At 38.1% G+C, this 13,785-nt stretch overlaps 1 long non-coding RNA gene across 1 annotated transcript in view; it reads left to right on the forward strand.

Annotated features, from left to right (window-relative positions):
• Positions 1-13,361, forward strand: part of LOC146588366 (uncharacterized) — a 13,699-nt gene extending 338 nt beyond the window's left edge. The window contains exons 2-4 of the long non-coding RNA XR_014897436.1: positions 10,043-10,221; positions 11,016-11,110; positions 13,310-13,361. This is a non-coding gene — a long non-coding RNA (uncharacterized LOC146588366). The remainder of the gene's footprint in view (positions 1-10,042; positions 10,222-11,015; positions 11,111-13,309) is intronic.
• Positions 13,362-13,785: the final 424 nt, after the last annotated feature.

Below are 13,785 nucleotides of genomic sequence, written 5' to 3' on the forward strand. Positions count from 1 at the left end.
GGAAGGAAGAAGAAAGAAAGAAAGAAAAGAAAATTAAACAAGGTGGGGGCTAGAGAAGGAATTACTGGAGATCTGAGACACTGACCTGTCCTTGGGAGCAGGAAAAGGGCACCCACAGTCAACCTGCTACTGATTTGCTGTGTGAACTTGGGCAAGGGGCTTGTAACCTTTCTGTGCCCGGATGACTCTGCACAGAAAACGGTGCTCACAGTATTTACTGTCCTGGTACATACTTCTGTTTCTGTTTGTGGAAAATACATAGAATTGGAAAGGAACAGTAAATTTAGGTTACATGTTACAACTGCATACCAGACCTCAATGAGAAAAACTTCCTGTGAAAAATCAGGAATAGCTGATTTTCTACCTGTGGTTATAACAGGCCAGACTGTTATCTGTATTTAGACCATGAAAGACGTAAGGAGAATCAGTTACGTGAGTAACTTCTTCCCAATCTGAGCGATCTGGGCCTATAAACACCAAGAGGAGCCATTTGTCTGGAAACCTCTTGCAAATTTGGAAAGATTTTTCTAGAAATTTGAGAAATATGCTTGTTGACCTTGAGCAAACATTCTTAAATCTGACATGTGAAAATGATGAATATTAATCCATGTAAATAACATTTTCGTATGTTACTCATCACTATATGTAAATAACAAACATTCTGATATACTGACTATAGTAGCAGAATTAAGTTAGCCAATAATTTCTGTGACAAAAGCGTTAGGATGGACTAAAATTTTAAGTTGACATTTATACTTTATATTATTGGCATTTATATAAGGAGTAACATTAGCATTTAGTTTTTTAGCAGTGGGTGATTCATAGCGAGTATTTTTTTCTATAATTATTTCTGGGTTTTGTTTGTTTAATGCATATCTTTGGTGCAGAACACAAGAAGTGGGGCCCGTAAACTTCAGGAAAAGAAAATACTGTTGTTTCATGACTGACACTGGAATGAATGGCCCTAGCTTGCGTCAGTGATCTTCCTCATTGACAATTTTCTCTGAACTCCTCTGAATTRTTTTCCAAAACTATATCCCTTCTGGAAAATGTTCCCAGTCATTCCAGTGTAATTACACTGCCATGTAATTAAACTAAGTGGACTAACCCAATTAGTCCWTCCCACTTTTCTGCGCAGTTTACTGTTTCTATAGGCTGACGTGTCTCTGCCTCAACTGTTCCRATGCATACTGTAACATATTAGCTTTCATTTCTGACATAAGTGGGTTTTCAGTGATACAGCAGGCTGTGAGTTTGGATGGTTGACGCATAGCACACGTTCTCTCATTCCACCAAGTAATTTTGGGCAGAACATGGGGGTGGACAACTAGGGATAGTAGCATCTTCAATAACTGCATTAAGTTTGCCAGATGATGTTTGTCAGAGCCCTGAAATGCTATTGCTTAGATCATCTCTATGGAATAATTCCACCATGATAAAAGAAAAAAATAATCTCCTTGCTTTACCTCTCCCATTCCTTTCCTTCTGTCATATTACCCTGCCACATCTCTRTTTTACCACATTTATCTTCTAGTTTGAGGTCTCTGCTGGGAACGTGTTGCCAATATAACTATACCAAAGAAGTCGACCGGCAAAGGAGTGCTAGCATCTTTCATGCCTACTAAACTGTACTTTTGCCAGCATACCTTGTTCCAGCCATCTCTTTCTGCCTCCAAGAAAAAATAGGCTAAATGATCAGATTTGTCAAAATATAAAATCTATGTTAGGGGCATTAGCCTGCAGTTATGTCAGTCATAAGTTTTTACCTCCTTGCACCCTAAACTGGCAGAGACATGCCAAGAAAAGTATACACCTTGCTTATGGAAAGGGTGAAGTTTAGTTTAGATCTAGCACACACAGTTTTGCTGGCACAAAGTCCATTTGATTTCAGTAGTTTTCTCCATGCTTAGAGTATTTCAGATTCATTTACTATATGTCAAAAGGAGGAGTGTGATTGTTTAGTTTATTTAGAAATGTATTTATAAATATGTTGTGGTTACCGAACKACAGGGATGGATGATAAAAAATTGTCAACAACTAGGATTTTGCAGGCAATGCTCTTAAGCCATCAGTGAATTTTGTCTGGAAAGACTGATTGCATGAATAGTAGTTAAAAGATTTTACTTTTACTTGGTCAGATAAAATTGTTACCTCTAGGGGCATCCAACTGTTTTTAGTGGAAGCTTGATTCTGTGCAAGCCGAGAACGGGTTTTGTTCCGCTTCAGGGGGATTGGAGCATGAAGCTGTGTTACTATATTTGTTACTATATGTTACTATATTTGAATAGTGCCCAAAGTTAGTCAGGCTACCCAAAAAATTTTCAGAGAGAATGGATGCATGAGTAGGTTGAATTTTAAAATCTGATGCACCCTTTGAAAATGCTTTTTTTGTTTGTTCTTACTCTAAATCTCATTTTGAAATATCTTTCAATTTGAGGATAAGGAGTAACACTTGAAAGGGATGTATGCGATGTTTGGCTTGGCTCTTGCTGTCCACCTGTTGCCAGGATCACAAAGCTGGTGGTAGTGAAACCATGGGAAAAAAAGGGTAGAGAAAGATTACGTGCGTCAGCAACACTTTCTTACACTATCAAGAGTACAATTATCTGTTCCAACAAATTTGAGTGATTTATATTTTGATGTCCTTGAACTTCTACATAAATAGGTGAAGTCAGTTTATTCCCTTGTACATTTATGTACTTACTTCCGATACGGTGTCATTCTGGTTACATATTTCATAACCTTACTGTAGAGGGACATAGACTCCTCTGTCAGCTTTGTTCTCTCTAACCTTTCCAGCTTCTTTGAGTGCTAATGTACCATAACTATGCTACTGTCCAGTTATGAAGTCTGTGTTATTTGGAAGGGAGGACGGGCCATCTTTCTAGATAGTTTTATAAAATATTTTCTAGATAGTTTTATAAAATAGTTTGTTGTTACTACTCATTTAGTAACGCCTCACAATATGTTTTATCTCTAGTGAGAGTAACTCTCAGGGGTATAATCTTTCCCCTCCCCCTCTTAAAGATCCTTGGCTGGTAATTCTTTTTCTCCTGGTCCTGTGAMGACACTTTATGTATGGCTTTTTACATCGGGCAAAGAGATTCAGAAATCATAGTCTGCAAATACTTTTTTTTACCGTGAGTAAAGATTACTTGCTTGAGTAAACATTGTGCCCACAGATTTCTGGAGAACTCCAGGTTAAATAAATTGCGGTTGTGGTTGTGCAACTTTCTGCATATTCARTAATTCTTGAGGTTAATAATACATATAACATTTGTATTAATTGTTTTCAACATAGAGGAGAACAATGTAGATCTTAATTTGCTGTATCCATTCTTAGATGGGAGGAGAAGAAAACGGAGGAAAATCTGGAGCATGTCCTATTTCCGGTTTGTCGTTTCTGATAAATAAATAATTGGATATTTTCGTGTGGTTGGATCATTTCCATCACAAATTCAAATTTCAGGTGGCAAGTTCTTAACTCTGTAGTCCAGAAGCAGGCTGATACGTTAGAGTATTCTCCAGAAAAAACAGTGAGAAACGTCGTAATGATCTTCCTGGGGAACGGGTTCTCCTTCCTGCGGCAGGTGTGCCGAGAAAAGGCTGCTTTGAGAAGGCTCTCGGATGCGGCCGTGGCGGGGCTTGGCATCGCCCCCGGCCCTGCGCGGGGCGAGCGGCGGCTCCGCGGCGCGGCAGCGCACGTGCGGAGGGAGAAACGCGCAGCCGCCGAAACACCCGGCYCTCGGCTCGGCGCGTTTGCCGTCTGCCGGGTAAATAACTCGCTCTGGGAAATCTCCCCGGGGCATTTAAAGGAAGAAGTGAAGAGGTCCGGCGAGAATAACCTCGGCCAGCTCGCGGCCTCGACGCAGCCCAGACCAAAAAAAAAAAAGAAAGAAAAAACTACCCCCCCCCAAAAAAAACCCACCCGACGCTCCGCGCACACGCAGGACAGCAGCGGCTGCGGGCCCTGCCCCGCTCCGGCTCCGCCGGGCCGGTGCGAAAATCACACAGCGGGGGCTGAGCTGCGTCAGCGAGACGCAACCACCAGGATTTTCTTCCTGGAACATCTTTTTTTTCTCTTTCTCTCTCTCTGCTTTTTTTTTTTTTCGTCTCCCACGCGTCGAAAACGCGTCCTCCGTGAGCGATGAGGCGCAGCCGCCCTGCGCGGCGGCGGGGCCGCTCCGCAGCCGCGGACGCCACCGGGGCCGCAGCGAGGGCGCCGCGCTTGGTGCGTGCTGCCCCCCGCTGGCGCGGCTCTGCCCTCAGCGCGCACCGCGCAGCGCCTTTGCCAGAGTTTTTTTCCAAGTGGTTCAAGTGTCCTTGGTCTGAAAGGCAGCCTTTCTCTCACAGGCGTTTCTTTCTAAAGCCAGGCGTGAAAGTAAAACTAAAGTGTTAAAAGTAGGGAAAACACTGGGTTGCAGTGGTCTCTTATGCACTCTCCTGGGGGTATTAGCAGATAATAAATAAATAAATAAGAGCCTTTGGGTGAAAATGCTGTGTTCTTTCATTTCTTTTGGAATGACCATAAATCGAAAATATACTGATGTTTCTTTAAGGAGAAAAAAGTGTTTGATTAAAATATAATAATTGATTTATATAAAAATGATTCATGTAGCAGTTCAACTAAATATTTTCAAACAGTAGTTGAAGTCTATACCCCTGTTGCATGCAGGAAGAATTATTTAAAACAATATTGCCCCCCCCTTTTTTWAAAAAAGTGCTATTCAAGAGACTTTGGAATGTACTGTTCTGACATATGTGGATAGCCAAAGTCTAGGGGCTTTCAGGGTATTTCTGATGGCAAATGGATTGATGATAGAATTCAGTATTTCTTTGACATAATATTTACAGAAAAYGAACAAAGCCAATTTCCCCAAACACAGCAGGACTTTGTTTAGTTTGCTTTTTCAAATAATATTTCTTTCCAGATAGCATTCTGTTTGAAAGGCTCTTCTTTTACTTCTTTTTGTATGTAGGTTACTTATGCCTCTCTCCACTTGTTTCTCACTGTTTTTGGGAGGCTGTTCCCCAGCGAAACAATCTCAGGCATTCAGCTTTCCCCTCTGCCCTACAATTCATTTGGCTATTTGTTTTTGTTTCAGATGGCCTTTGCATCTGCTTTAGGTAGTAACTCTTTTTCCTTTGGTTTATTTTTATTTTTTATTTTTTTTTGCTTTTTTAGCTTCAAAAAAGGAGCTTAACTTTCTCTGTTATTTTTCTGACATAGGATAATTTTCCTCACAGCAGGGGTAATGAAGTCCTGGAGTAGGTTGTCAAGGGATTTTTATAGAGTCCCCATCACCAGAGGATTTTAAGCTGGACAAATATTTATCAGGAATGACACAAGTACAGTTGTCCTGACTCAGGGCAGTGTCATAGTCTTTATGATCTCATGTTTACTTTCAGCCCTATTTTATCAGATTTCAATCATATATACATCTAATAAGTAGTCCCCAAAGTACTACTCCTGAAGAGAGTACTTCTTTTTTTTTCTGCGTGGGCTTATTTAACAGTGCAAAATAAAGAGTATAAAACTATGAAATATTATGGCTATTAATCGTTCCTTACTCTTACTATTGGGGATATGCTATCAGTGCAATTCTTACTCATGCAAAACATTTGCTGGCCTAATCTGTGCACACACAAGACCACCAGGGAGATAAAGTGACRTTTGGGGGAATATAATGACTATAGAAGCAAATCTTGCCTGCTTTTTTTCAGTGTACAGCTTTGATGGAAGTTTTATGTGAATAAAATGAGAAAGGCTTGCCCTTGGAATGGACTGGCTGCCTTCAAAGAGTATTATCATCTATCTGCATTATTTAAACAGTGTCTGGGAAACTCAGTGGAGCCTCGGGCTCCCATTGTGCTAGACATTGTATAGATGAGTAATTAATGGTGGACCTCCTTCTGTTCTGTTTAATGTATATATTGTACATACACAACAGACTGAGGAAGATTGCTACTGTGGGGAGTCACATAGGAAAGACRATTCTGCAGACACAGAAACAGTATGGCTGTCAAGCAGAAGCTACAGCTTACCAACTGCCTCTCCAGTGGAAACTGGGGGCAGGCTCAGGTTTTAAAGAGGAATTGAGGAGTGGCAGCCTTACAAATTTGGGTGTGCTCATATGCATGGGAAAAAAATGAAAAGCAACACGTATGTGCAAAAGTAAGGTGGAGCACCCTTTTAATATATCTTTGGAAGCATATTTTCCATATATATAGTTTAGATACAACTGTTAATTTCAGCAAGATAAAGCATCAAAACGAGTGCAAAGCTGTTGACCCCAGAATTTGACATTTTTTTTGTCTTCAACAGAGGCTGAATAAATCCTTCTTCCAGCTGATGGCATGATGGCCCAAACACCGCACTCACTGTTACAGACACTGTCACAGGTGGCTGGATTGTGGAGTCAGAAGAAGGAGGAGCAGTTATCTCCAAGAGCCTTATTGCAGCAAGCACTGCAATGGTTGGAGGCAATTATGTCTAAAGAATAATAACTTGCTAAAATCATTTCTATCAAGTAATTTCCATAAAAAGAAAAACAAAAAGGTTTCATACATGGTCAGTTGAGCGCTCATGAACATAGAAGAAAATGGTCACTTAATGTTAATAAAATATTCATATGAATATTACATTTTCATTACTGAAATGGGAGACCACAGAATCAAACACAAGTGAAGAGTGTGCTTTCAGTTAAACTGCTGATTAAGCAGAAGCGCATGACACAGCATTAGTGACGCCAGAGAATGAAGTAATCATGGCAAATAAACATATTTTTAATTTCATATGTAGTGTTTAATGATATAATAGGAGAATGTTTCTAGGCGCCCCACTTCATTCCTTCATGTTTTTGCTTTTTCTGGCCTCAGCTTTCAGTTCTGTTCCACAGTTTTTCATTATTTTCTTCCAAGTGTCTTACTGATTGACTTAGAATGTTTTCCCTCAAAACTTCAGAGAAGAGGAAAAGCCCATTGTACCACTCTTAATCTATTCAGATTATCCAAAAAGGAGAGGTAGGCTGCATRCTGGAAGTCTAGGATATTTCTGAGCTTAGAAATTCACTTCCGTGTGTGACATGGTGCGAATTCTAATTGTTTTTGGCTAAAGAATGGCTGATCTGTGAAATCTTTCAAGATTTTTAAAAGGTGAATAGCTCCAAACCCATAGTGCTATAGTCTCTAAAAATCAATAGTGGTCAATGTGGATCAGTTCTACAAGGTAGTGACATTATAGAAACCCAGTCAAAGAAAGCTGTTACCTCAGCTTCGGCTGGAGCTTTATAAGGACCCGGCAGAAGCTTCAGAAATGTAGCCTCCTAGGTGTATCTTTTCTTACAGCTTCCGAGAGCTGAAAGGGCCTTTCATTTCTGGTACAAAGTGTTCTGAGTTTATTTGCTAACAAAAACTTCTTTTGTCATAAGTAACTTTGACCCGATTAAAGATCCTTGGATCCCAGCTGATCTGTCTACCCAATAGTTTATATCCTCTGCAACAATTTCCTGAGATGGTGTTCCTTTTTGTAACAAAATGACCTTTTCTACTTTATTTAGAAATGCATTAGAACAACAAATGTGCTAAACATGTAACTGTATCCCAGAGGTATAAATTACATAGACACAATCGATGGATTGTGAAAAGATCAGAGAATTTTAAAGTCAATGGATGGCTGTCAGTTGTTAACTGAACATTTACTGAAAAATGCCTGTGTGGTTTTTTTGCACTTGATCTGGGTTTTCTTCCAGATTAATCAGGTTTATAAACAATGGTTGTCTGCTACCCTTGTATGTTGGCTATATTTAAAGAAATACCAGCGAGTTAAAAATCACACCCCTCAAAATGTTCACACTTGCACATCCTTGCATTACTTATTCCTTAGACTAATAATAGTGAAACAATTTTACAACCCAGTTAACTAACTTGTTGATTTTAGTTACTTTTTACTTTTCTCTTTGTTGGGAAAATGAAAGTAGGTTGTTCAGTCTCACTTTTGAAGGCCATCTATAATTAATTTTGATTTGTTGCTTCCATGTGTGGGTTTAACCATGCTACACATGTGCAGCTAATTAACATATTACTTTAAATAAATATYTTGCCTACATTTGGTTTTCAATGATTAAAAAAATCTTAAAATCTTACAGAGCTTTCCCTTGGAATTGTTTCAGCAGGACTCAGGAAAACACAGCAATTGAAGAGGCCCCTTTCTTTTGAAAATATGCCCATATAATTCATAACATGTTATCTCAAGTAAATTAGTGTCACTAAGGTCATTTCTGCCCCCATTGTGAATATATTCAGGAGAATATACTTTTTTATTGCTATATAGACTAAAGATGTTTTACATAAATGCAACAGCTATACTCTGCATTTCCAGAAGTGAAGTTATACCTGTGCAAAACTGTCAAAATGTCCCATCAAATATCATCCCCTTTCAGCACTCAACTTTAAGCCAGTTCAGGTATCATCTATACTCCCACGGGCAGCATAAAACCCTAATATCAGCATGGACTCAATACTCTGTGCTCTGCTTATTTAACAGAAACATTCAACTTATGTCAAAAGAAATATTCAAGGTATGTTTAATATTGCTGCGTGCAACTCTGGAATTAATGATCACAGAATAGTAGTCTAAAATAGTTAGGACACATTTCCTTAGAAATTCTCAATTCACTGTAAAGGGACTCTAGAGAACTAACTTATACTTATCCCCTATCTTTTAGGTGGCTAAGCAAGATGAATATATGTATTTGTTTGCTTGCCTATCTGGATACAATGTGACCGCTTCGGAAATTATCAGAAACAAAACTGAAGATTTCAGGAAATGTTTATCATTGGGCAAAGCCCTATTGATTCTGGTAAAAATCAGAAAACTGGAAGACATTTGCACTTTAAAAATGCTTATTGCTCTCTCTGCTGAGTGCTGTGTAACAGCTGTGGGACAGATGCTTAGCCAGCAAGGAAAGCCAGAGGCGAGCAAAATGGAGACATTTCTTTTTTTCCCTCTCCCTCCTCACAGACAGTCTGTAGATGATAGTGGAGGGAAAAAAGGAAGACACCAGCTGTTGGGTCATTGTTTTAGAAAGGGCAGAATTACAGGCAATTTGGAAGGGGGATTAAAACTAGAAGCCCACAGAATCCTTAGTATGGTGGCAAGGATGCTGAAGGACAGGGATGGTATTCCAGCAACAGGTTCATCAGTGCTTTATTCAAAGATAACCCATCCTTGTTACCCATTTCCGTCTATAATGATCTTCACATTCCTTACCAATGATTTTTAGGTTAGATGGGTTTTGACTCCTGCCGTACACTCCAACTTCAAAGCCAAGCCTGTCCCCTAGCCCTGATGTCAGTCCTGCCTCAGATTTGCCTGTCTCAGTTCACAGTCTGTCAGCTCTCATGCATTTACTATGAGAGTTGTACGCTGGCTCTGACACTTCTCTCCATTTAGCCCATATCTCACAAATTTTTGATGCATGCTATTCTGCTCCAGGAACTGGTGTGCCAGACAAAGCTAATTGACAAACCCCTTGCTTTRTTGACCAGATACAGGATTATGTGTCAAATCACAGAGGAGAGGAAAGGTTGCAGGACCATAATGCAGGGAGTCACCAAAAGGATTTTGCATCCCTAAACATACAGGGTATATACCTCAGCTGTCGGGCAGCATGAGATACATGTCTCCCTACTTCTTCCTTCCCAGTTTCACCTCTGCTTTTCCTGCAGCTGCCCTCTGGCCATGCCCAGATTAGCAAACCCCAGGGAGCTTCTGTATTCCAAGCTGGGACTTCATTTTTTACTCCAGATAGGAGAAAAAAAAATCCTATCTGGAATGAGGGCTTCCTTCCTATCTGGAAGGAATAAGACCTAAATATTCAGCGGCCCTTTCTCCTGCTCCTTGGTTTCAACTGAAATGCTAGTCCTGGAGACTGGACAGGATTAAGACACTAGGGTCCTAGGCCTGCTACATGCACTCTGGCAAATACATACTATAGCTTCTCAAGCCAGCACCAGACTGCTTATTCTTTCTCTTTTCCAGACTAAAAGATTGAGAATGAGAACTGCAGAGGTTCTTCATCCTGTTTTTCCTTTAAAACATCCCAGGAAGAGAAGAAGGAGTGGAAAATCAGGGAGACTTTCTCTGATGCTCCTGGGCAGGGGAGACAGGCTACTCTGGTCTCTCCTGACAATCATGTCTGCCCCAGAGAGAAGCCGAAGGTGAGTTTTAACTCCTACACAGCCAACCTTTTGAGACCAAGAAGCAGAAAAATAACCAGGACACTCTTAGGATGAGTTTCCCATTAAGCCTCTAGAAATTTCATCATTGTCTAGAGCATCTTGTGTCATTCTGAGACTGGCTGTATACTTACTAAAATCCTAAAMGCATTCAAAAATCATAAGAGTTAGCAAAGTTATGAAATATTATTTACAAATAATAGAGCCAAAGTCTTGTTTCCCCAAACACAACAAAGACAAATTCCTTACTATTTTTCTGTGGCTTATTTAATGCAGATGTGCATAACTCCTGCCAATCATTCCTCCATCTACTGTGTTTGCAATATATCCCATAAAAATTACTCCATATAGTCCAAAATAGAGTAAAATATATTTGTTAGGTGGTGTTTCTTCATTTTTCTGTGAAAAGCTTTATTTGGCCTGACCATGATACCTACTAGAAGGCTACCTCTGACCCCCTCCAAAATAAAGATCTGGATTGCRTTAGCCAACTTCATGCCATGTTTACACTAAAAAATTGACTGTCAACCATTGTCCTTCCATTTTCTTAGAGTCATTATACTTCTCAGTCTTGCAAGTGTAATCTATGTGTGCCTTTCACAAAGCATGTGATCTTTAATTGGCAATATCGGTACCCATATTTTTCTGCTCCATTACAAAGTAATCTAGATCAGTTCCTGTTTGTCTTCTGTCCTTCTCAACATTTCTCTCTGCCTTTTGTTATTTGCCTCATTTGCAAACGTTACTAGAACTTTATGTTTTTTCTCATGCCATAGGTAAAGACACTGAGCAACACTGGGACAAGAAAGGATCTGAAGGATCACACTAGTAATACTTGATAAATTATGGTTAACAATTAYACATTGAATTTGTGAGTTTTAATCTCACTTAATATACACTTTCTTGATTTTGTTTAGACATTAATATTTTAATCAGGTTGACATGTAAAATCAATGCTTTGCAAAAGTCTAGAAGATATTATTTTGTCAACATGGTTACTTTTATTAACCAAAAGTAACAGTTAAAATTCTGATCTCTCTCATATATGCAATATACTATGCAATTTGTTTAACATGACCTATTTTGCGTAGTCATGTTGACTGGCAGTAACTATATTACCATTCTTTATTTCCTTATTGACCGTGTCCCATATCAGCTGTTCCATTCTTTCACATGGAATCAAGGTCAAGTTAACCCATCTACAATTACCCTAGTCATCCTGTTTATGCTTTTGAAATATCAGCACAGCATTAGATTTTTCCAGGCCTCTTGAACTCCTCCACTATGCTAAGGCTTTTTGTCAGTGAGCACAAGTACAAAATTCCTTTTAAAAAATTTCAAATCGAATTATCTGGCACTGCTAATTAAAAAAGTTAATATGTGCTCTTCACTACCCACTTAAGAGAATGTCAGAATAGATAGTATTTCAGCAATGAAGACTCTATTTTCCTTTCTAAATGCAAACCAGAAATTTTCATTGAATGCATCTTTCTTTTCCACAGCTAGTAGTGGAACTATTTCATCTCTAGGGTTACTTTCATCCTTAATAGTCCTATATCAATCCAAAATGAAATGAAAAAAATGTTCATATTGTCTTTATCCCTACATTTTCATTGATAKGTTTAGTTTGCATCCCAATATATTTTATTTATTAATGTACAAAATTTATTTATTTATATAACTGTTATGGTTTTCAATTGCTTTCTTAACTACAATTCTTATCTATAATTGCCTTTTAAGCATGGTGTTRGTATATGTGTATACGCATATATATATATGAACATATACTAATGTACAAATGTGCTACTGTATACATTAATTATAATTTACATACAATTATTTAACATGGAAAACTGTGTTCAYATCTTGAATTTTATCAGTTCACTACTGTGTATAGCTAGGCAAGTGGTAATTCTAAGTTTAATGATTACTCACTTTCATGAGTTAGAATGGAAGATGATGTAGTATTATACTACATTATTCTTTGTGATAGAAATTTCAAGCTATACATTTTAGAGAATCTAGGACATTGTAGGGAAGGTGAAACAAGAGCAAAAGCACATAGTATTTTATTAGAAGCCTTTTAATAGAGGCAATGTTTCTTTCTCTGTAGATGCTTTTTCTTGGCCACAAAAGTTACATGGCGTGTGAATCATCTCACCTTACTTGATAACATAGATATCCACATCTAAGTTAGTCACTCCCTAGGGTGGCCGTGCCTCAGTAGTCCATGGAGAAGAATAGACATTTACAGCTCAGTGTAACTGACCTGTTTTAGATGCCTACATTAGGATGGTTGAATCATGCATGAAAGTGCCTTTTTTTCACCCTTTTTGCACAGATATTGAAGAGACCCCAGGGTGATTAGTCATGTTGCAGTTCTTTCCACTGCAGGCGTCTATACCTGATCACTGATACTGTCATTTTTATTTCCTAAATGAAAAAAATGGTATAATCATGAGCAAAATTTGAAGAAGCAGCTGAGCTTCTGAATCTTCAAGATACAAGAATTATTTTTAAAAACTGCTTTTATTTAAAGACTTAAAAACTAGGCTATGCGTCTCTGAGTTTTTATTGTATTTAGTTAAATTTTCATAAAAGAACTTAACGTGCTTAACTGAATAGCTTTGCATTCAAGTAATAATTATAAGTAGGTATTACTGATCTTTAAGGTTATTTTATGTCAAATGAATGAGACTGTAAATATGTTAAGAAAGCATTCTCTAATTCAGATAACTATTAATTAAAGAATTCAATTTTTTATTCATTTTACCTAAATATTATTTTCACCCCAATCCAAAATGTTGATTTTGAAGTTTTTACAGATTTAAAATGGGTTTAAAATTTAAAATTTAAAAAGGACTTAATTTATTTCCTTCTGTAATAAAACCATAGCGGCATGGATGATCTGTAAATGAGCTATCTTGATTACAGTTCGCTGTTGTTTTCACCTACCAATCATTTTGGCAAAAAATTAAATATGCTAATTTGGTGCAAATAGCTATTGAGGCACATGAATTACTTCAAAAAGGCTTTGGCTAGTGAGTAAAGATTTTTTTTCGTGTTTCAGAACTCTGCTGTCATGATGAGACAGCAGAAAATCTTCAACAGAAACTTTTTTATAACACAGATTTTTTAATTCACCATTGAGTTCCCCAAAATAGTTTTGACAGTCACCAACCCAGTTATTAGGCCTACAATTTGAACAAAGAGTACCTCTGTTCTTGTATCATCAAAYGGGCGATCCCTAGAAATAACAATACATTATAATGAAACCATGTTTAAGTGAAATTCCAATGAGAGAAAATATCTTTCTTATTGATAATAATTGTGTATTTCCTCTAGGCATTGAAAAAACTTGTATAATAAAATAATTTATTTTTTAAGACATTTGTAGTATTGGCCTGTTTCTTTCTCTCTGTGCTAACAAAGCCCGCGTGTGAACCAAAACTTTATCACTACCRCATCACTGCAGAAGGGAAATCATGGAACACTGGGCTTTAAACAAATGCTGCAAAGACTTAACTTAATCATGCAGAGCATTAG

This window comes from Rhea americana, unplaced genomic scaffold (assembly GCF_003343005.1).
Source record: "Rhea americana isolate MKP2758 unplaced genomic scaffold, rheAme1 scaffold_52, whole genome shotgun sequence".
Classification (NCBI taxonomy): Eukaryota; Metazoa; Chordata; class Aves; order Rheiformes; family Rheidae; genus Rhea; species Rhea americana.